The sequence below is a fragment of the Leucopleurus acutus genome (genome assembly GCF_964270905.1).
Source record: "Leucopleurus acutus genome assembly, chromosome: 9".
Taxonomy (NCBI): domain Eukaryota; kingdom Metazoa; phylum Chordata; class Mammalia; order Artiodactyla; family Delphinidae; genus Leucopleurus; species Leucopleurus acutus.
This window is the reverse complement of record NC_139144.1, coordinates 31,624,493-31,649,243: the sequence shown is the minus strand read 5'-3', so window position 1 is coordinate 31,649,243 and position 24,751 is coordinate 31,624,493.

Below are 24,751 nucleotides of genomic sequence, written 5' to 3'. Positions count from 1 at the left end.
TGGCTATCTTTCACCTATTTATCACATTACATCATTTTGTTCCACTGTCCCTGATTTTCACATAGACATATGTGATTAGAAATTTTTTTTTAATATTTATTTATTTATTTGGTTGTGCTGGGTCTTAGTTGTGGCAGGCTGGCTCCTTAGTTGCGGCATGCATGAGGGATCTAGTTCCCTGACCAGGGATAGAACCCAGGCCCCCTGCATTGGGAACATGGAATCTTAACCACTGCGCCACCAGGGAAGTCCCTGATTAGAAAATTTTTGTGGATTTTAGAATTTTAGAATCAGCCTATACTTAAAATAGAAAAGATTTCATATGGTTTTAAAAGAGAATGGAAATATTACTGAACTTAAGTATACTAAAGTAAAAGCACAGATGACAGAATTTAATAAATGGAAAGAAAAGGAAAACAACATTATAGGAAAAGAATTCTAATATCCTTGTTTTCTGGAGTAAAGCTGCTATGGTCTAAATGTTTGTGCCCCTTCCCCCATTCATACGTTGAAACCTAACCTCCAAGGTGATATTAGAAGATGGGGGTGATTGGGATATGATTAGGTCAAAAGGGTGGAGCCCTCATGAATGGGACAAGTATTCTTATAAAAGAGGCTCCAGAGAGCTCCCTTGCCTCTCCCACCATATGAGGACACAAGGAGAAGTTAGCCCTCTATGAACCAGGAAGGAGGCTCTCACCAGACACTGAGTCTACGGGTGTCTCGATCTTGGAATTCCCAGCAGCCAGAATGGTGAGAAATAAATTACTGTTGTATATAAGCCACCCAGTTCATGATATTTTGTTATAGCAGATAAAATGAACTAAGACAAATGTGTAAAAGAGTATCATTTATGGTTGATGTTAGAGGACATAAAAATATATTATAAACGTTTAAACATATAAAACTAATGGAAAAGTGAATTAAAAGTAATGGCAATACTATGAAGGTAGGAGTTCCAGGGAAAGAGTAATCATTTCAGTAGCTAAATCCTCACTTGGCATAGCAAAATCAATGGATACATTAGAATGTGACCACTTAAGGAATAGTGCTACAAACACATTTTTTTTTAGAGATTTAGATCAGCTACCTCAAAAAATAAAAAGATAACTCTCAAAGTGAAGTGAGAGGGATAATGAAAGAGGAATGTAGCAGAAAGCTGTTGCTTTTTAATACAAGCTCTTTGGTTCTACCAGTTTGTAGACATTTTTTAGTTAAACATGTGAATGAATAAACTACTTTGGAAAAAAAAGGAAAATGATCCAAAATGGAGGTGTGGTCTATCCCACACTTCCACCCCTCTAAGACCCCAAAAGGTATTGTAGCATCACATCAGTAGTACTGGAATCCAGGAATTCCCAGAGGAAAGGCCACAGAGTAAGAAGTAGTGGTGGGTCTAATGACCAGAAGGAGGAATAGCTACCAAGTCACTGAGACCAGAGCAACAGAAGAAAAATTTCCTCTATCCCAAATATACTGAAGAAAAAAGAAAACCTTTAAGTGGAACAAAACACATAGCTTATACCTGGATTTTTATAAGAAAACAAACAAAAGATGTGGTTAAGCATGTAGAGATGAATACAATTCAACAGTTAACGTCAATTCATAATTGGCAAAGGAGTCAAGAATACTTAATGGGGAAAGGGTAGTCTATTTATTAAATGGTATTGGGAAAACTGGATATTCACCTGAAAATGAATGAAGTTGGACCCCTCTCTTACACTACTCACAAAAATTAACTCAAAATGGAACAAGACTTAAATGTAAGACCTGAAACCATAAAAATGCTTGGAAAAAAACATAGAGAAAATCTTTTAATGCTGGTCTTAGCAATAATTTTTTGGATATGACACCAAAAACACAAACAATAAAATAAAAAGTAAACAAGTTGGGCCACATCAAACTAAAAAGCTTCTATACAGCAAAAGAAACAAGCCGATAAAGTGAAAGGGCAACCTACAGAAAGGGAGAAAATATTTGAAAACCATATGTCCCATAAGAGGTTAATATCCAAAATATGTAAAGAACTCACACAACTCAATAAAAAAGAAATCAAATGAAAAAATGGGAAAAATATATGAATAGACAGTTTTCCAAAGAAGATATACATATGGTCAGTTGGTTCATGAAAAGGTACTCAACAGCATTAAGTATCAGGGAAAGGCATATCAAAAGCTGAGTTATCACCTTACCCCTGTTAGAATGGCTATTATGAAAAAGATAAGTGTTAGCAAGAATGTAGATAAAGGGGATCACTTGCACAGTATTGGTGGTGCTGTAAATTGGGACAGTTTCTATGGAAGACAGTATGGAGGTTCCTCAAAAAATTAAAAATACAACTACCATATGAGCCAGCAGCTTTACTCACTGTTGTATATCCAAAGGAAATGAAATCACTATCTTGAAGAGATATCTGCACCCCATGTTCACTGCAACATTATTCACAATAGCCAAGATATGGAAGCAACCTAAGTCCATCTATGCATGAATGAATAAAGATTCACATACATATGCAATGAAGTATTATTCAGTCATGAGAATGAAGGAAATCCTACTATTTGCAACACCAGGGTTGAAACTTGATGCCATTATGCTGGTAAAATAAATCAGGGAAAGACAAATACTGCATGATCTCAGGGTGTGGGAAACGGGGATGTCAGTCAAAGTGTACAAACTTTCAGTTATAAGATGAATATATTCTGGGGATCTAATGTACAACATGGTGACTATAGTCAACAATACTGTGTTATATACTTGAAAGTTACTAAGAGAGTAGATCTTAAATATTCTCACTACACACGCATATAAAGGTAATTAACTGAGTTACAGATGTGTTAACTGACACTATTTTGGTAATCATTTTGCATTACAACACATTGCATACCTTAAACTTACACAGTGTTACATGTCAGTTATCACCTCAATAAAGCTGGGGAAGGGGAATTGGAAGACTGAAGGATTTGGGCAGATGGCAGCAGCAGTATAGTTTTTTTGGGGAAAAAGAGTTAATGGCTACTAATTTCTAAGTGAACTTAAACAGATAAAATTGTAATGGGGTTCTGACATTTATTACCAAAATTACATGCTAGGTATCGATAAAAGCCTTCAATCAGGGAATGCTTAGCGAAATAGACAATTTGTTGCCCCCTTTTTCTCATCTGTCATATCCCTTGTTTTGATGCATCCAATTAAGTGCCTTATCAAATGGTCATGTCCTTGTATGAAGACTTTCATTGTAAATGCAGCAAATGTTCAGGCTCCAGGGTTGAAATTGATTCAAGAGTACCGATTTTAAGAACTGTTTTCATCAAGTTCATTTCATAGCTCTAGTTATTTCTGTTCCTATTTGCTATGCACAGATCTTTGCAAATTCTAAAACTCCAGGAGGTAGATCTCTCCTCCAGTTCTGCTAGCTACAGCTGCTCGTAAATACCAAGGAGTGTATGAATCTAAATGCCTGCTGTTGTAGGAGGGCTTATATAAGATTTCCTGGTTCTTGGTAGAAAGAGAACAGTCTTCCAATTTGAGAAAGAGAATTCTTCTTCTTCTCTCCACTTTATCCAGCCACAATTTACTTAGGAGTCATTTGCACTATAATCTTTCTTGGGGTTAGGGTTATAAAAGTTCATTTTACTTTCTCTGAAGTTTTACAGTTTAAATGTTTCAAACATATTTGCCATCTATTACCCGAACATCAACTTCTTCTAACAATCCTGGAATATCTAAATATCAGAGTTATTTTCAAATAAGAAAATGACTCTCCTAAAAGCTTTTTAAGTAAATCATGCAGAAAGAAACACAAAATGTACACTGAGTATTTCATTTAGTCTGTTGTCTATTTTATATTTTGTCTCCTTATTTTTATTTTAGGTTTATAAGGGCTGATTTATTGGTTTTCTAATGACTGCTATTCATTCCAGCAGCCAGTACTTCAGTACAAACAGATATGTACAAAAAAATTCACTCATTAGAAAAATAAATATTTTTGAACAGCTAATAGTAGCTACTATTTCTGGATGTACTAATTCTGGATCCAGTCATAACCTCTGAGAAACTCACAGCTTAGGGGTGGGAGGAAACAGATATACAATAATGAATTTTCATATAACAACGTAATATATTATCACAGAAACACATTCAGATAGCTGCAGGTACCAGAGAAGGAAATACCTAACTGCTAAGCAGGTGTGGAAAAGAGGGTGACACTGTATTTTTGGTTTTATAGTGTCTATGAACCAAGCTACAACACTGACATATACAATTTTCTGTTTTCATAAGAGCAAAAAAATAATTTAGAAAACTTTAAAAGCCCCCAAAACAACCAGAATGCGGTATTGTAAATCAAGTGACACTGTCTCAGTGAGTGCATAAAACTGGAAAATCAACTGTGAAATCCATGTCTATTAAGCTGGGAAAAAAATCTGCTAAACCATTTGCCCTTCCGCTATTTTACGTAGAGTAGGGATCTCATCAAATCCTAGAAAAAGAGAATCATTCTTTCTCTCCAACATTCCTAAACTAACAGGAATTGCCTGAACTTCAGACACTAACATCAATGGCAAGGGTTTTGGTCATTTTTCAGCTACATTTTCCGCCAAGTTGTGAATATTAGGCTGCGCAGAAAAGAATGAACACAGGAGGACTGCTATCCTTTGGAAGTCCTGCTTACAAATGCCTTGGCTGGCATTTGGGAACTTGGATTTGGGGAGGGTCCCCAACATTAACTGATAAGAGTGACTTGCTACGTCTAAACTCCTTGAACAAACAGTATGGTTCATGCTGAACAACCTCTTTCCTTCTGGGAGTCTGGAATTTGGGGACTTGCCAGCAGGGGAAGCCTATGTGATCAGCAGCAGCCCCCCAAAAACACAAAAAAAATCTCTGGGCACTGGTCTCTAACAAACTTTATACGTGTACTCACAACTTGTTACTGTGATGAGTGTGTCTTGTGGACACCACTGACAGAAGATGTTTGGTAGCTGGTTCCTATTTCCCCCCAGACTTCACCCCATGAGACTTTTCCCATTGTCAATTGCGTTTTGTATTTTTTCACTTTAATAAGTCAGCTGTGAATAAGACTCTTTGAATCCTATGAGTTCTCCCAGTGAACCATCAGACCTGGGGGTATTAATCAGGACTCCCAACAAATAAGGTATATATTTAGTTATATTTTGATAATCTTTCTGAATTTTTGCCAATGTAAACTCATAATACAAACAATCTACACGCAGTAGAAGAGGAGAAGATACTACTGCCTCAGAGAACATACAGAACTTAAAGTAAGCCACTGGTTTTCCAATTGTAGCTAGTTTTCTAGCAAAGCCAAGCATTTAAATTAGACATACATAAACATTAATTTATATGTTAATTATATATATATAAATTATATATTTATTCATTAATATATGTGTGTGCACCTCCTCTGAGCTATTAACTCGTAAATAAAAAGTACCATTCTGACCAAATCATAGTTAATAGAGTGTAAACTCTTCAAGCACAGGTATAATCACCTTTTCTAGTCCCAGTACTACCATTAACCTACTGAGGGAACTGAGATAAGTTAATTACCTTGAAAGAAGTCACTCATTTCACTTTCCACATTTATAGCTTTAGATGTTGGAATAGATAACTTTTGGAACGTCTTTCCTTTCTGAAATTCTAGTTATATGAATAAAGGATGCCCTTGGTATTCACTCTGCTTTCTGTTTGATCCTAAGGATCAACTTGACTGATCCAGCAGACACGTGGGTGATCCTGTCCTCCCTCTAAGTACCCGTGTGTCCTACCAACCTGCCCATTCTTTCATCGATGAAGAATATCCCTGTTAGTTGAAGATTGAATCTTCTGTTAATGATGTATTAGTCTGGGTTCAGACAGGTAAAGAGAGCAACTAGAGGTATTAGAGAAAAAAAGCAGCTTAGTAAAAGAATCAGGGATTATACATACGTGGGAAGAGCTCAGGAGCAACTGTGGGAGTGATGGTAATGAGAAGATGGTAGAAAGAACTGTGAAGGACTCCAGCCTGAAGTATGAGAGGCAGTGGAAGGGTACCAAAGCTGTGCAGTGGAAGCTTGCCAAGAGGGGTGTGAACCACTGCACCTCGCCACCATGATCTCCTGGGAGGAGTAGCTTCTGTTTCACCTTCTTGCAGTGGTAAACTCTAATGATGATTCATATAAGGAAGGGAACTGGAGAACATTAGTTCCCAGCCTTAGAAGGAGTGCCTTGTTGACAAAAGACAACACAGTTGGCATGCTGGTTGTTGGGATGCCCTCGAAGACTTTCCACACATAAAAACCTTCTAGAGATATGTGAATCTGTATTTTAAAAAATAAAATATCAGAATATTTAATCTAATACTAATCAAATTTCCAGTGATACTGACGGTATTTTTCCACTTAAAAAAATTAAAAAGGTGGTGGTAGGAGAGATTTGATTCTTCTTGTCATTAAGGTTCTGATTCTTATTAATGTACTTCCTGGATCTTAACTAGCTTCTTCATTAAATGACTCATCTACCAAAGGAAGTTAGCACTTCCTTATGTTGAATACAGAACAGGTAGATGTTGCCAGTACGCGGTCAATGCCATAGTTGGAGTCTAATAAGATTACTATTTTCTATTCATTTTTGACAAGGTTGCCTAGTCAATCTGACAGATAATCATACTAAAACACATAGTTTTATTAAATGCTATGTATGCAAAGGAGAATAAGGGAGTATTGCAGAGGGACATCTAACACAGACAAGTGAGTAAATAACATATCAGGTAATATTTCCTAAAAAGGGGGATATCTAAACTGAATCTTTAAAGATTCAGTGATAGAGCCTGTACCAAGCAGAGAAAAAGAAGATGCAAAGGATAGAGCTATCAGACTGTGGAGCGTTCAGTCATCTACAGTTAAATCAGATTTACTGGAACAATGGCAGAAGTAGTAGCAGGAAATGAACCTGATTACTTAAGAAAGGAACAAATCATGAAATGCCTTGGCTTTTATTTTGGGAAGTCTAGCTTTCTTCTTTAAAATGATGGAAAGCCAATTAAGAATCTTATATAAAAAAGTAATTATTAAGATATTTATGTTTAAAAATAATTAATTTAACCCTTTTACTGAGAATACATTTAAAATTAGAAAAAATGTTAAAAAGACTGTCAGATTAATCTGGTTGAAAAACATTATGAATGTGAACTAAAGCAAGAAGAGGAGATACAATAAATATTCAGGGTATAAAATATACAAGGTTTAACTGGGTTGAAAGTAGGAGAGAAATAAAGGTGAATCGTAAATTAATCTTGGATTTCTTGTTTGGTTGACTGAATAGATCATGGTGTTAACACAAAGATCCAGGTTAGGAAGAGATTTGAAGAGAAGATGAAGAGGTTTTGGTGTGGTAAATCTGAGATGTCCAAGTGGAAATAAAACATTATATAAATAGGTCAAGAACTCGAGAAGATTTTTTTCTGGAAAATGTTGAATTGGCAATCATCAGCATATTGTTAAAGTTCTACACAATCAGGCTTCAACAACATATTTCATAACTCCCAGATAGACAGTAACATTTTTATACCTGTTCTCAATAGAGTAAAAATTATAGTCTTCCTCCTACATCAATTCATCCAAGCGTATGTCCCATATCTACATATAGAGGCTTCCATCTCACCCACACATCAAAACTCACATCACACAGTATGATATATAAGACTTTTAAGAGTTACGTAAAACTCATGTGCCAATAGCACATTTTGCTCTTAAAATTTCCCTGTCTAGGAAAAATGGGACAAAGTGCTTAAGATCCCTAAATTTATAGAATACTAAAATGTTTAAAGGCAAAGAAGTATGATTTCCATTGAAAGGTATTATAGTCATGGGACTTTAATGATAGATCTGAGTTTTGCAAAGAGTAACTCATTTAGTAGACTAATAAGAGACTTTAAATTTCCTCATATAAAGTGAGGTGGTGGATTAGTTCAACTCTAAGATTCCTTCTTACCACCAAATTTCAAGGTTAAATTAAAAAAGTATTTAAGTAATTCATTTTTATTGTAAGACTACTGTTGATGTGAATTTTGAATAACATATGTGCATCATTCTGCATTAGATTTACAGACTTATTTTGCACATAGCCGTGTGCAGAAATTGACTTACTAAAACATATTGGAAAAAAATTTCTGAATATTGTTGAATTAATCAATCTAGTCTTTATGGCAACACATTATGTATATGGATATCACTTATTAATTATACTTTCCATAATGCCTGAGCAAAGAGTCTCATTTTAATACAGTAGATAACTGTGTATGCACATCACAAGCTGATAGAAATGCTTACAGAAGGAATGAAGGTACATTTACAATTTCAATTATCAATCTCTGCCCTTTGAATTCATGTACTATTTATTTGATAATAAGTATATGAATTCAAATTTATTTGGCCTTAAAGCTAAAGCTTAAGTTGATAGCCATTGTAACAAAATACACATTCATAATATATCTCCTTTCAGCATAGCATCTCTATTCATCGAACCAACAGTTGGTTTCGTTCAACATTATCACAGTTGCTGGAATTTTGTTTCACTTAAATTATACTCACACTCACAGACATCACTCATTCACATATACTCACACAAATTCACAACACATACACATGCATACAACTCATACATATGCACACACACACACTCACATTTATGTACACTCTCTCTCACACACACACACAGGAATTTGAGGTTTTCTTTCTCCTGCTTCTGCACACAATCTTACATACTCAAGACTTATGGAAAAGTGGGTAGTCCAGCCCCAATAATGAACAATTACTGAATAGAAACAGCTACTGCCCTGTCCTTGAATGTTTTCGTATGCTGGCAACATGGAGTTGACAACTTAAAATAATGTATATGACCCCTTTAGCTATCTAAAACTTTTTGGCTGAGACCAAACACTTTATAGATACTTCTTGCTTCAATTCCAGGGTCTAGTTTTACCCCTCTCAGCATTATACTATCAAAGTAACTACAAAGTAAGAGAGAATTTGAATCCCCAAATACATGTCTGTAAAACAGTAAAACATTTCCTCAACAAAAAACCTCCCTCTTATCAAACAGTCTTAATTTAGATGGGGATGCCCAAGAAGCCACAAATTCTTCATAGGTTTATAACATTTCTTCCTAGGGAAGTTCTTTTTTCTTCCTTCTCCTACTGAAGTTCATTTCCATCATCAAGGTAAGTATAGAAAAAGAAAGAAACAGATTCTGAAATAATAAGTTGCATTGTATGACAAACCCTATTAGTTGTTTTTCAGTAATTTAATCCTCAGAATAATTCCGTGTATAGATTTTATTATTACAACAAAGGAAAGTGAAACACTGAGCGATATTTCTGACCAACGTCATACAGAGCTGTTAAGTGACACTGTTGATATATGAAACCAATTTCTTGTTTCTAAATTTAGAGGTCTTTCGGGTACCTCACAAAGAGAGAGAAGATGCATCAGGCAGATTTTTCAATTGGATGTAAAAAATTCATATCGTCCACATAATTCCACACCTGTTTAATGTAGAGACCTAAAACCATTCCCTGGTGGATTCAATATATTCTGTCCTAGTTGGTCTCCCTCACTAAGAAGAATCATTAGCCACCTTGAGAAACTTGGGAAGACAATACAAAGTTGGTTTCAATGAGAGCGGTAGCTCAATTTCAATTTAATGCCTGCACTGTGGACAGTGCACTCTTGAGACGTGATTTGAAGCTTGTATGGGAAACGGATGTGTCTCCTTCTCCACTGGCATCTTTGCAGACATAGTTTGTGTCCTCTGTTAGCCAACAAACACCCAGACCTCTCATTGCACCCACTTTAGTTACTCCAGATGATAACTTTCCATTGATTTCAGTTGTCTCTAGGCCTCTCAAAGGGAATTTTTTATATACCACATAAGTTAATATCTATTTCCATTCAGAATATTTCATGCATACTATCTCAATTTGTGAAAAAAAATTATATAGCCACTTCTATTTAATGTTAAAATACAAAGACAGAAATTTTCTAGAAATACGCTTTTAAAAAAACCTTCATGATCTTTAAAATGTATATGTTTATTTATAATAAAATCAGGCTAAATTTAGGCCTGTCCTACGTAAATGGAATGATTCTCATTTGTGCTACATTTGGCTTCTTACCATTAGTGACCTTCAGTATAGTTGTGTCATGATAATTTTAACCCATCTATACCATTGTTTCAGAGAATAGGTCCAAGTCTTAGCTCCCGAAACCCACTTGTTCTGCCTTATGAGACTGTAGCGTCTAGAATGACCGTTTCTTTCAGAACAAGTTCCTGCTCTCTACTTGTTCTTATGAATTTATGGATGCAGACTAATACCTGCTTCCTAAATGCTTCTTAGCTCAGAGCACAAAACTCAGACGTCCTTTGTCTCAGGACTACCACTGTGGGTTAATACTAACATATCTCTTCTCCAGACCCAGTTCCTTGTCTACCCTATTGTCCCACACCTCACTCACCCAGCATCAGAGAGAAATTGTCTACTAACTGTCCCAAATTTTAGTATTAAACAGGCCATGGGGCCTGTTTTCAAAATAATTTTAGACTCATCCTATTTAGTTATCCAAATCTGCCCCCATCTTTATTTATGAACAGTAAAAACTGCAAATAAAAGAGGTGCCTGGATTTTCAGCCCTGGGTTCCACAGCCTCAGACTCTGATGCTCTAATCAAGTTTTTCAGTTTCCCTTTTAGCTCCTCTGACAGCAGCAGGTCTGGAAGTAATCAAAGTCAGCATGAGAAAAATGAAGCTTCTACCAGACACCAACAGCGTTCTCAATTTTTCTGCAGAAAGATTCATCTGTCAGCTTTTTTTTGCAGATGTGCTGCTTCATATGTAGATGCAATTTACTCAGGGCACAGTAATGTCTAGCTTTATGGGTGTTTGGTGTGAAGGAGCTGAAATGTAAGACCTTTTCTTATTTTAGAAATGGAAGGAGAATAAGAAAAAGGAACAATGATACAGACTCAAAAAAAAAAGCAAGGAAACTTGTAGCTCTTTATCCAAGATAAATAGAAGAACTATATGAAGCTCTATGATCTCACTTCTTTGAAGGAATTGTTGCAAACCCTCATCTTTATTAGCTGAATATAGCTGGTTATGCGATCATGCCTTCTTAAGCTCATTGAGGTGACTTTGCTTATTTTCTCAAGATTGAGAATTTGAGTAAGAACCAATTATACACTAGGGGGAATCACTGAAATTTCTGAAACATTTCCATGGTAAATTGACCTTTACGAAATTACTTTCAAAGAGGTGGTATAGTGTAATCATCTGAAGTACACAATTTTTAAACAAACTTTAATCCAAATACTGGATTCATCCAAGAATCTTTGGCTAATGTTACCTAATTTTCCTAATCTGTAAAATGGGATTAATGAGTCTTAACTTAGGTGTGTTGTGAGAATTAAATCAGAAAACATAAATGAAGTGCTTAGTACTATGCCTGCAAGACAGAACCTGATCAATGAATGGTGAACATTTTAAACTATTACTGTTATAATTTTATTGGGAAAGGTAACTTGCAGAAGGTTGCATTCTAGATAAACCTCGGCCAGTTTGAATACATAGAAATGGTTTTACTCAACACTGTCACTGTCTACAAAGCATGGTGAGTAGAGCTTCACAATCCCCCTAGTGGGATGGATTATGGTATCACGGATAACAAACACTTTAACTTTCTTGACATTATATCTCATGAGCCTTTAGTCCCATCTGTCCCAAACTGCTCTTAGCAACAGTGCCTCAATGCCAACTCCAAAAATCACAGTTCTGAGAGCCTGCTTTATCAGAGTCAACAGGTATCCATTATCACCACATCTGAAATGCCAGTCCTCCTAATCAACCAAAAGTAAGAAATTCCTAGGTACTAACAGCAGTTTATTTCCCACTTTCCTGCCCTACCAGTACTGTGTACATCTTCAATAAGAAACAAGTGTTTGACTGACCTCTAGAACTTGCTAATCTATTAGAGCAGCAGAAAAATGTAATTTATGTCTGAGACAAAGATTGCTAAGACCTTGACCACAGAGATCACTGCTTTGTGCTGCCTAATGTCCAAGGTCTGAAAGTTTGTGCTTTAAATGTTTTATTTAGTTTACTATTTGCTTAATGTGTAATTGAACCAAAAAAAGTTCAAAACTGTACTCTAGCATGTAAGGAATACCTAACAAATGTTAAAATATATCATATTCATTGACTGGAAGAATTAACACTGCTAAGATGATTACCTTCTACAAGTTGATATATGGTTCCACCCTGGTAAGAATATCATAAGGCTTTTTTTTCTTTTTTTTCTTTTTGAAATTGACAAGCCTAAACTAAAATTAATAGGGAAGTTCAAAGGGCCTAGAATAGGCAAAACAATCTTGAAAACAAAATGACTACAAAATTTCAATGCTTACTATAAGCTATAGAAATTGACTATATGGTATTAATGTGAGGATATACAAAAATAACAGAAGAAAATAGAGGGTTTGATAGTTAAATATATAGATAGCCAAGTGATTTTTGACAAAAGTACTAAGTTAATTCAGTAGGAAAAGGGTATCTTGTTCAACAAATGATGCTGGAACAACTTGATATTCCCATCGCGGGGAGGAACTTTGCTTTCTAACTCATAAAACTCCTAGAAACAAATGTAGGAAATAACTTCATTATTGTGCGTTAGACAAAGTTCTTATAGATAGCACAAAAACAGTAACATAAAAGTATAAAAATATTCAAAATATTGTATTTTATATAAATTAATTCTGCTCGTCTAAAGCAGTAGTTGGTCAAATTTTTCTGTGAAGAGAGAGTAAATATTAAAGGCTTTGTGAGCCACACGGTCTTTGTCACAACTACTTAACTCTGCTTTTATAGTGTGAAAGCAACCATAGGCAATACATAAACTAATGGGCGAGACTGTGTTCCAATAAAACTTTATTAACAAAAACAGGTAGCAAGCTGGATTTAACCCATAGGCTATAGTTTGCTGACCTCTGCTGTAGAGACACCTTCACAAAAATGAGAAGCCAAGCCTCTCAATGGAAGAAATGATTACCTTTTTGTTTTTGATAAAAGGTTGATAGCCAGAATATAAAAAGCTCTCCTACAATTCAATAATAAAAAGACAGAAGCCTGATAAAAATAGGAGGAAAGGCTTGGACACCAAAGAAAATATAAAAATTTCCGATAAATGCATGAAAAGTTGATCAAGTTCATAGCCAACAGAAAAATGGATATTAAACCGTCTAGAGTTCAAATGTCACACCAATCAGAATGGCTAAATTTAAAAAGGCTGACAACATCAAATGTGGATGAGGTTGTGGAGCAACTGGAACTTTCATACATTTCTGTTGAGAGTAGGAAATGGTTCCATTTGGAAAACTCTTTAGCACTGGAATACCTAGAAGTCCCCTTCTAGGTATTTACCAAAAGACCGAAAACATATGACTATAACATACTTTCATAAAATGTTCATAATAGCCCCAAGATGGAAATAGCCCAAATGTCCCTTAGCAGGTGAACAGATGAACAAATTATGGTACACTGTTACAACATTCTTGATAACATGAATGAATCTTAAAAACAGTAGACTGAGTTACAGAGGCAAAAGAGAAAAGAGCATATACTTTTTTATCCCATTTATGTTTTGAAACAGGCAAAACTAAGGTGTGCTTGTAAAAATCAAATCACATTTGCCTTAGGAGTTCATTGCCAAAGGAGCATAAGCAGATTTAGGTGTAGAAATACTCTCTCTTTATTGGGGGTGGTAACTTCATGTGTGTTAATTTGTCAAAATCTACAACTGTCCATTTAAAATCTGTGGATTTATTACAAATAAATCATGCCTTAATTTAAAAAAAAATTGGTTTTGTTATGGCGAAGATACCATATAACATTTTTTTAAAGGGTAAGTTAAATGCCACAGTGATTAAGGAACCAGGGACAATCCTGAACTTCTCTGAGCCAAGGAATATTATGACAAGTCTTGGAAATGATATTAAGGAAGAGCAGGACTGGCCTTTGTCAAAACTCTAAAGGAATTAACGTTAATCTCCTAGTTACTCTGTCTTCCTCCTATTTAGCCCCATCGCATATTTTCTTTTTCTGTAATCTAGTGTTTTGTCTTTTATCTTGCCTTAGCCCTACCAAAATCTATTCAAAGGAAAGTGTCTGATCAATTGTTTTACCTTCCTCTCAGAAACATGTAGCCTTCACCCATCCCTCATCTTGCAGTGAAAACAGACTCCTGTTAAAGTATCTTTGTAGGGATTTAAAACCTAGATGGACTGGGATATACTTTGAGGAACAGAAGACTATATCTTTCCAGGTGGTTGATTATGATGAGTAAGAGAATCAGGCCCTCTTTAATTCTTAGATGAATTTTACAAAATCACCCGGGGCTTTAGAGATCATCTATTGGCCAGGCTAATAAGAAATGAGTTGTTGAAATAAGCATTACAGTCCTTGAGGACAAAAACAGAACTTTGTCCTTACTTAATGAATTTCAGTCTAATCGCATAACACAATCTCATAGAAAAGTGCAAGCATTTAAAAAAAAAAAGATAAATTCTGGTCTATATATTACTTTTATACCAATACAATTATAATTAGTAGAATGAAAATAGATTAGTTTAATATTCTCTTTAGCATAACATATTCTGTGTATGTTTTTAAAACTAGGGTGATAATCTTTGCAAAAACGAATTGAAATATTGTGTCCTAAGCTCCTCTCAACACTTCTGTATTCCTCAATACCAGAACTCTCTTTTGGTTTAGAACTTTGCTTCTAAATAGTCCTGAATTCATTTAAAAAACCCTTTACTTAAGAAAAGAATAGGTGTATCTATATTGGCTTTGCTTCACTAACTAATTGAAATTTAGGCTCAAGAGAACAATACCTTGGGAATTGAACTCAAGATTTAGCTTATTTCCATTGAGAATCGTATCTTATAATTCTAGAAAAAGCATATTAACCAGGCAGAGTATAGCTATGGTTTACTTTTGTTCAGAAGAGAAGGTAACGGGCTTTATTATGATAATTATAATATTAATAGGCAGCTGGAACCAGCTTTCTTTTACTAAGGGGATAGAAAAACTACTCTTATTAAAAATGTTGTCTACTGTGTATTTATGAAATACAATTTTGGTGATCATAAAAGACCAGAATGCATTCTAAATATACTTTGTCAATGGTGTTTATTTAAATTGATTGACTTATAATTGGAAGTCCCAGTCCTTCCTTAGTAATCTTAGGAATCTAGACATAAGGAAACTATTTTAAATAATTTCGGAGAATCCAAATTGTTTCGATATTTATTTATAAATAATTCAATTGCAAAAAAAAGTGTATAGAAGTTTAGAAACCATCCAGGGGGATAAAAAAGAAACTTGATCTTAGTTTTAGTGTGACTTCTTGTATTTTATTTTTTATATTTCATTCATATGAATTTCAATATAGGCTGAAACAGATGCAACATCTAGTAAGACTTAAAGAAAACTATATTTTAAAAAGTCACAGAAAAATGGGCTATATTCAAGATCTTGTTGCCAGGTGACATATGATTTACTGCTAGTACCTTAAATTCTTTTGACTGCCAGATTATGCACCAAACCACCAAAACAGCATCTGTCTTGGAATAATCAGCCATTATAAGAAGAATATAAAATATACATTCTCTAATTTCACTTAACAGACAGAAAGTAATTAACAGAAACTGGCAAGTATCAAAATCTTTAGTGGAAACAGAACGTATGTTCAAAAGGTTTGTAATAAAAAAAGAATCAAATGTAATTAAACATTTGATTCTTTGAGTTAAAGTCATTTGATCAGAGAGAATTATTTGTCACTGAAGGTATCAATCTTCAAATTCTAGAAGAGTAAAGAACCTAAGAGCTCATCAATTCCAAAACATTAACTTTACAGTGTTTCAGACAAAATATCATTAATTTGGTTATACATGTGCAGGTCTGTCATTTTGAGGATGATTTAAATTATTAACTCTAAGTTGATTTCATACCACTGCTCAGTAAGGTGTCTAGCAAAGATGACCTAAGGGATGCTATCCAGCCTTAGTATTATTGAAATAAAAATAATAAGGTAAATTATGCATGCAAATTGATTATAAATAAAGGGATTCATTTTCCTCTTGAAATGCACATATCGTAACATTATTTAATATCAGTGTCAAACATCTGTCATTCTCATCACATCTTTATTCAGATGTGTTAAAGTAAAATATATTGGAACTATATATGCTGTCACTTTTCCTACAAATCCACGTGTATTACAAAATTTTGATTTGGTCACAGGGCTAGCAATAGGGAAAGAAGTTATAGGCAGTGGGGGGTGTGTGTGTGTGTTTGTGTGTGTGTGCGTGTGTGTGTGTGTGTGTGTGTGTGTGTGTGTGTAGGTGTGCGTAGGTGATTAGCTAATCTGCAAAGTGAAATTCACCTGATCATCAACATATAGGAAGTTAGGGTAGGGAACATCTGCTTTGAGAGCCTAAAACACCTTTCTTCTGAGTGTAAAGAACCAAGGAAAAATTGTGAAATAATCCAATTTTGTCCTGGGAGCATTATTCTTTGCAACTGTTTCACTAATCTTTTGTTTATTTGTTTTTTTGTTTTATATCAAGACTTCCTTGATGAAGGAAGCAGTACGTTACTTTACATTCTGACACAGCCTTCTTATATTAACTCCTGAATCCTCTCAGATAATATACGTGGAGCTCCTAGCATTCATGTTGACCTTCTTTTTCCTTTTTTCTATTTTTATCTCAAGATCTCAAATGTTACATAGCTAATCTGGTTATTGAGTCTCTGCTTACCATAATATCCTTTTCATTTTGTTACATGATAAAAATACGAATAATAGCATAGTTTCTGCTAGTCCAATGGATTTTACCTATTCATTATCTCTTTTTTTCTCTCAATAAACCTAGAAGATATGCTGTATAATCCTTATATCTCCATTTGAGACATATTAAAATTATAGATCTCTCTGTCAACTCACACTTGTATTCATATTGAGAAGAAGTCTCTTATGATCTTATGATGCAAGAGGATCTAACCTAAGGGGAGTTCATGGATGCTGTGGCTTTGTGTACAGGTGTGAACAAAAAATGTATTGCTACTTCATTAACGTTCAGTCAGACACGGCTTTGAAAGGTAATGCTGAGGTGAAGCCCTCCCACTGTGCTGAGCCTTATTTAGGTGTCACACCTACTTATTGACTTTTGCTAAATAGAAGTAGCTTAAAATAAGTATGCATGTGAAATAAAAGGAGTAGTAAATGGCTTGGCTAGCTGGATGGGGCCTTGAAGGAGAATGATAGGACGGGGACGGATGAGGAGGTGTGGAGAAGAGGTGTATCGATGGCCATATGGGAGCGGGTCCCAAGCATAATGATCTTCAATTCACACGTTAACACACCAAAAAGCATCCAACACGGAAGCGGCCCTAGAAAGCTATGCAGTTCCAATAACTCATTCAGTGGATGTCAACCTACCCCTTTCTTCAGCTCTCTGGGAACAGGCTCATGAATAGAATAGCCATGGTCATCGGAAGTAGAGTCTAAACATGTGATACACTGCTTAGCCTTCCATTCTCCAGACTGAATTTAGCTGCTACTTTCAGCAAATGTGACAGAAACAGAAATCAATACTGAGCCCCTAATCAAACATCATTTTTTGAAGAGGCTAATTAGCCATGTAGTGATTCATTGATTATAACAGATACATGACACCCTGGAAATGCAGTAATTCTTGTTGACTTGGATAAACACGACACAGGTACGGATTAGCCTTTCCTACTAAAAGTGTCATGGGCAGAACCACTGTCTAAGATCTGATAAAATATTTGATTCAGCCCGACCGATGTCACACCACGTAATATCACCTTTGACCAAAGAAGCCACTTTATGGTGAAACAGAAAAGGTGGCTGGCACGAAGTCGTGAGTACAGTAGTCATATCACATTCAACAGCTGCCAGAAGCTACTGGCCTAATGGGCTAAGGCAGGATTTCTAAACCCCTGCATGATTGACATTTTGGGACAAATAATTCTTTTCTTGTGTGGTGGTTTTCTAGCGCCTTACAGTATATTTATCAGCATTGCTGGGTTGCTGGACTCTACCCACTAGATTCCAGTGGTACCATCACCCAGCTGTGAAAAACAAAACTATTTCCAGACACTGGTAAATGTCCCTATGGGGCGGGGTGGGGGTGTGGGACAGCAGACAAAGTCACCTCCAGTGTAGAACCACTGAGCTAACGGAGGAAACTTTCGAAAGGAAATCTGAGTTGCCAGGTTGGAGTAATTCTGTGACAATAGATGCTATCATCCAGGATGTGCTATCTATCTATCTTTTTTTTTTTTTTTTGCGGTACGCGGGCCTCTCACTGTTGTGGCCTCTCCCATCGTGGAGCACAGGCTCCAGACGCGCAGGCTCAGCGGCCATGGCTCACGGGCCCAGCCGCTCCACGGCATGTGGGATCCTCCCAGACCAGGGCACGAACCCGTGTCCCCTGAATCGGCAGGCGGACTCTCATCCACTGCACCACCAGGGAAGCCCTATCTATCTATCTTAAATTAATGATTATTACATGGTGTTATGCCCTTAATAGGTAGAATATTAGAATATATGGATCCAGCAACCTAGGGTATAAATAGGAGTGGGCCTTACTTACGATCATCTAGGTTAATCCACTTGGGTAATTTGCAACTCTAGACTCTGGGTTTACTCTAGTTCCCAGAGTAAAGATACTTCTACTAGAGGGTATCATAAAAAACCCATTAAACTTTAAACTAGAGCTGTCCCTGGTAACCTTGGGCTCCTTGTGGCCAAGAGATGAGCAGGCAAGGAACAGAGTCACCAAAGTGAAAGGGATAATGAACTCTGATCATTAGAAGGAGTTAGGACTGCTGTCACCAAGTAGTAACGGAAAAGAATGTGTTTTGTCCCCATTGATCTATTTGCCTATCTCTTGGTAATCTTTAGCCCAATTTTGATAGTAAAAAGACAAATGTAGTAGTAGGGTATGGTGACCAGGGGTCTCAGACTCCTGAGGGATGAGAGTCTAGCTCACGGCACACAGGAAGCCACCTAGACTAGCAGAGGTATTAAACCAGAGTAAGAGGAGCCAAGTATGGGTCAAAGAGGAAGAAAATGCTGAATATCCGCTGTGGCTCTGAAAACAGCTGGAGTGGCAGGCCTGCAATTTATTCCACTCATCTTCCTCTTATAAAATTCTGTTATAGAGATTAATGAGGATCTTGAACGAGCTGTTCCCAGATGTTATGAACCTACACTATGAAGCAAGTGGATATGAGCCACACATGGGCTGGACTGTGGCGGCTGATGTGTGCATCACCCAGATTTCCCCTTCAGGAATGGGGCGCTCACGCTCTGGGGGGGGGGGTGGGCTTCCAGTGACTCACAGCTGAGACACTTACAGGGACTTGCAGTTAGCCGAAGGGAGCTACTTCACCCTAGGTTTCACTCCCTCCAGGGGCAAACCATACCCAAAACTCGGTCAGTGTGGGGAGATAAAGACCTGTCCCCCTTGCCTCAACTTGGGACAAATATTAAGAGCTGTCCCAACTCTAGAACTTCTCATAAAATTGATTGTGACTTCTCTTCCAAATGCACTGGAGTTCAACTTCCTCCACCCAAGTCTCCTTCTCTTACTTCCTTGCAGAAGATTTCCGCAACAGCACTCTCCAATTAACTCCCTGCATGGAGTCTCTTCTCCAAGTCTTTTTCATGGGAAATCCGACTTAAGATAGGGACAAACATCAAGCTATGTTTCTCAAGTTGCACTGAGTAGTTTGTCTGTGTAAATTTAAAAGAGACAAACAGCTCATGCAGCTCAATATCAACAAACAAACAAACAACCCAGTCAAAAAATGGGTGGAAGATCTAAATAGACATTTCTCCAAAGAAGACATACAGATGGCTAAAAAGCACATGAAAAGATGCTCAACATCACTAATTATTAAAGAAATGTAAATCAAAACTACAATGAGGTATTACCTCACACTGGTCAGGATGGCCATCATTAAAACGTCTACAAATGATAACTGCTGGAGAGGGTGTGGAGAAAAGGGAACCTTCCTACACCGTTGGTAGGAATGTAAACTGGTACAGCCACTATGGTAAACAGCATGGAAGTTCCTTAAAAAACTAAAAATAGAGTTACTATATGATCCTGCAATCCCACTCCTGGGCTTATATCTGGAAAAGATGAAAACTCTAATTCGAAAAGATACATGCACCCCAATGTTCATAGCACCACTATTTACAAGAGCCATGACATGGAAGTATGTCCATCAACAAATGAATGGATAAAGAAGATATATATATAGATATATATGTAGATATATATAGATATATATAGATAGATACATAGATACATCACAATGGAATATTACTCAGCCATAAAAAATGAATGAAATAATGCCATTTGCAGTAACATCGATGGACCTAGAGAATATCATACTAACTGAAGTACATCAGACAGAGAAAGACAAGTATCATACGATATCTTATATGTGGAATCTAAAATATGATACAATGAACTTATTTACAAAACGGAATCAGACTCACAGAAATAGAAAACAAACTTATGGTTACCAAAGGGGAAAAGGGGGAGAGGGATAAATTAGGAGTTTGGGATTAGCAGATACAAACTTGTGTATATAAAAAAGATAAACAACAAGGACCTACTGTATAGCACATGAAACTATATTCAATGTCTTGTAATAAACTATAATGGAAAAGAATCTGAGACAGAATATATATATATATATATATATATATATACACACACACACACACACACACACACATACATATATAACTGAATCACTTTGCTGTATACCAAAAACTAGCACAACATTGTAAATCAACTACATTTCAATAAAAGAAAAAAAGAGAGAAAATAATTCTCCTCTGAAATCTAACAGAAATGAGGTAGAAATTGTGAATTATTAATTGGCATTAAAATTTTATTCCTTGCATCATGCCTAGTGGGTACTAACTCCATTTCTCCTTTATGTTGTGTCCCTGGGAAAAGGGGAATTAAACTAAAATATGCCTAAGGAAAAGTGAGGATAAACAGTTATGAATCCTGGCTGTATCAATAACTGAGTTTCTTCTTTGGACATTTACTTATAATTTTTGTTACATTAAATATATATTTACCCTTCTGGGGTATTTGAAAATATCCATCGTGACTAGTAATAAATCATTATTTTCAGAAAAAATCAGCATCTTTTATACAATGAGGAAAAAGTCTATTATTCAAATTTTAAGTTGAATTTTGAAGTGCATCTCTCTCCTCCAAATCTCTAGAGTTTAAAATATTTAATGCTTTGAAAATTAATTTTGAAACCTGTGGATAATCTCAAACTCAGTGGTCTTACATCGATCTTAAACATGGGTGACTCAGCTCTTTGATGTTAGTACAGGGCAAGAATTTTCAGGTATTGTTAATGTGGCTCAGAATTCTTTGAATAAATTTAGATTCCTAGCAGATAACTGACCTAAGTGTATGTATAAAGTACATAGTTATACTACAACATACTCATGTTCATCAGGCCGAGATTTTTTTTGTCATCTTGTGACATGTCTTTCAAATTCACGTTTGAAGAAGTTACAAATGTCAGGGAGGACCCTATAACTTAAATAAATAAAACTATATTTCCACACATAAATAATATGTGGATGCAGTTTTATGCCACAATAGAATTTCCCAAGTTAATCTCAATAATTATTTATTAGGTCTAAATGATTACCCCAATATCTTAGCTAATTTTTGAAAAAAAATTTAAATACATTTATGGTAAAAAAAAAAAAAGGAAATTTAAATACACATACACATTCAAGGAAGTAACTGAGCATAGCAGATCTCAGCCCATTATCTGAAGTTGGCAAGGATATTTCATTTCATACATCATTTAGAGACTAATTTGCCACAATGATTCTGTAAATATAGTAGTTCTTAAGATGTCATCAGAATGAGAATGGGAAAAAAAAAATTTGTTTTCAGCAAATGTCTATGCCAAGATGTGCATAGCTGGTGAACTCTCCAGTCCTGTCAGGGGTATATTCACATTTGACTGAGCTAATATGCCTGACTTTTTGTAAGCTCAAAAATGAGATAAAATAAACAACAAAAATGACTTATTTCAAAACAGTGACTTAATTTTCATTTGTTTTGAAGGATCCATAATATTTAACAGCACATAAATTAGACACTGGAATGTAATGGATCATCCCCTGTCAATATTTAATTCATAATTACGTTTCCTTTGGGGCCAATTTAGAGATAAGGTAAATGAGAGAAAATGGGCCCAATTGTCCTGGAAAGATAAGTCAATGTCAAACCCTGGCTATAAACATGAACTAGCAAATTACGTAAAGAGATATAAAAAAGAAATAAGTTATGAAGTTCATTAATTGCTTCTCACAATATTGGACAAAGTACCTACATGCCCATCTTTTTCCAAATGTGTCAACAATATAACATTAAAGAAGATGTCAATCAAGAACTTTTGCAATCAACCAGGACATCCAGGACCCTAGTAAGATATAAAATAAATAAATAAATATCCAAGTCTTTGTCTTAACAGGTTTATAATTTAAAATAGGAAACATATCATAATCATTTATATATCAAAAATTTATAGAAGAAGAAAGGGAGATACTGTAAATAGATAGATACATACATACATGGATAGAGGGATTAAGAGGTAGATAGATATGGATATTACTGAGTATGTAGCTTTTTATCAGACAATTTTCCAAGCAATATAAAATTTTAACTCATTGAATCTTCAACAAATCCTGTGTTATCATTAGTATTTAAAAAATGAAGAAGTTGAGATTTTAAAAAGTTAATACACTTGATGAAATTCCAATAGTTAAGAAGTGATGGATAAAGTAATCCAACATGCCTGCCTGGCTTCAAAGCAAGTACTCAACCATGATGCTCGCTACTTTCCTCTCTATAAATAGGGTATTACATTTAGCATTAAAATGCTGGAATTATTTAAAAGAAGCCTTAAATTGTTTCTTGGAGATCATTACTGTGCACCCAGATTCTGAGTAGGCCAGGTGGTAGTGTAGGACTCTGCATTTTTTAAATAAATTTTTATTATTTATTTATTTATTTATTTACGGCTGCATTGGGTCTTCGTTGCTGAGTGTGGGCTTTCTCTAGTTGTGGCGAGCAGGGGCTATGCTTCGCTGCGGTGTGTGGACTTCTCATTGCGGTGGCTTCTCTTGTTGTGGAGCATGGGCTCTAGGTGCGTGGGCTGCAGTAGTTGTGGCGCACGGGCTTAGTTGCTCCGCGGCATGTGGGATCCTCCTGCACCAGGGTTCGAACCTGTGTCCCCTACACTGGCAGGCGGATTCCTAACCACTGCGCCACCAAGGAAGTCCCTCTGCATTGTTTTATAAACACACCAGGTAATTTTGTTACAAGTGGTGCATCATCCACAATATGAAAGCACTTACAGAACACACCTTGTAGCTATAATTCAATGCAAAGGTAAAATATGTTTCATTAAGGGAAAACAGATAGACACCACAGGGGATTACTTCCAGTTTTGTGTGTAGCGCAAGCAGCCACAATCTAAGAGAAGAGAATTTTAAATGAGCAATTTAAATGGTGTAATCCACAAAACCAACAGCTATCGTCCCATGAATTTTCTCACTGACATCATTCACAATGTAGCTATTCGGTTTTACCTTCTCTTCATAATGTCAGCAGCTAACGTTTTTAAATTTTGAATTCTGAAATAGTTGTAGATTTACATACAATTATAAGAAATAATACAGAGAAATTCCATTTATCATTCGAGACATTTCCCTCCATTGTAACATCTTGCATAACTAGTAAAAGGTCATAACCATAAATTTCCTATCCATATAACCCACTGATCTTATTCAGATTTCATATTTTATAGGCATTCATTTATCTGTCTTTAGTTCTACAAAATTTTGTCTCATGCATAGATTTTTTTGTGTGTGTGACCACCATCAGAGCCACAGAATATTTTCATCTCAAGGATCCCACAGTGAAACCTTTCTAAGGCCACAGCTACAACCTTCCTTCTCTCTTTGATAATCCCTAGCAACCACTAATCTTAATCTCTATAATTTCTCTGTTTCATAATGCTGTATAGATGGAATCACAGCATATATATAACCTTTTGAGATTGGCTTTTTTCACTCAATGCATTGATAATTCCCCTGAATTCAGCATCATACAAGTTGTTGCTTATGTCAGTGGTTGTTGCTTCCTTTTTATTGCTAGTAGTACACCACAGTATGAACGTACCACATTTTGTTTAACTATTTACCTGTCGAAGGATATTCGGGTTGTTTCCAGTTTGGGACTCAAATCAAAAGCCAAGACTCATTCTTAATACTTTTTTATTTCATCAGTTCCTACATCCAATTATCAAGAAACTCTTATTAATACTACTTGCAAATATATCTCAAATCTATCCACCTTTATGGGATACATTGTCTAAGTCATTATTGTCTCTTTCCTGCCATGCAGCCACAAGTCCTTTAATTGGCGACTTTGTCTCCTTATAAGCCACAGTGATTACAGGTAGTCTTTTTACTAGCCTCAGAGTTTCTCCACGACCTGGTCTCTCTCTCATCTGTTACCAACTGCACCCTCACCCTTTGTCAATA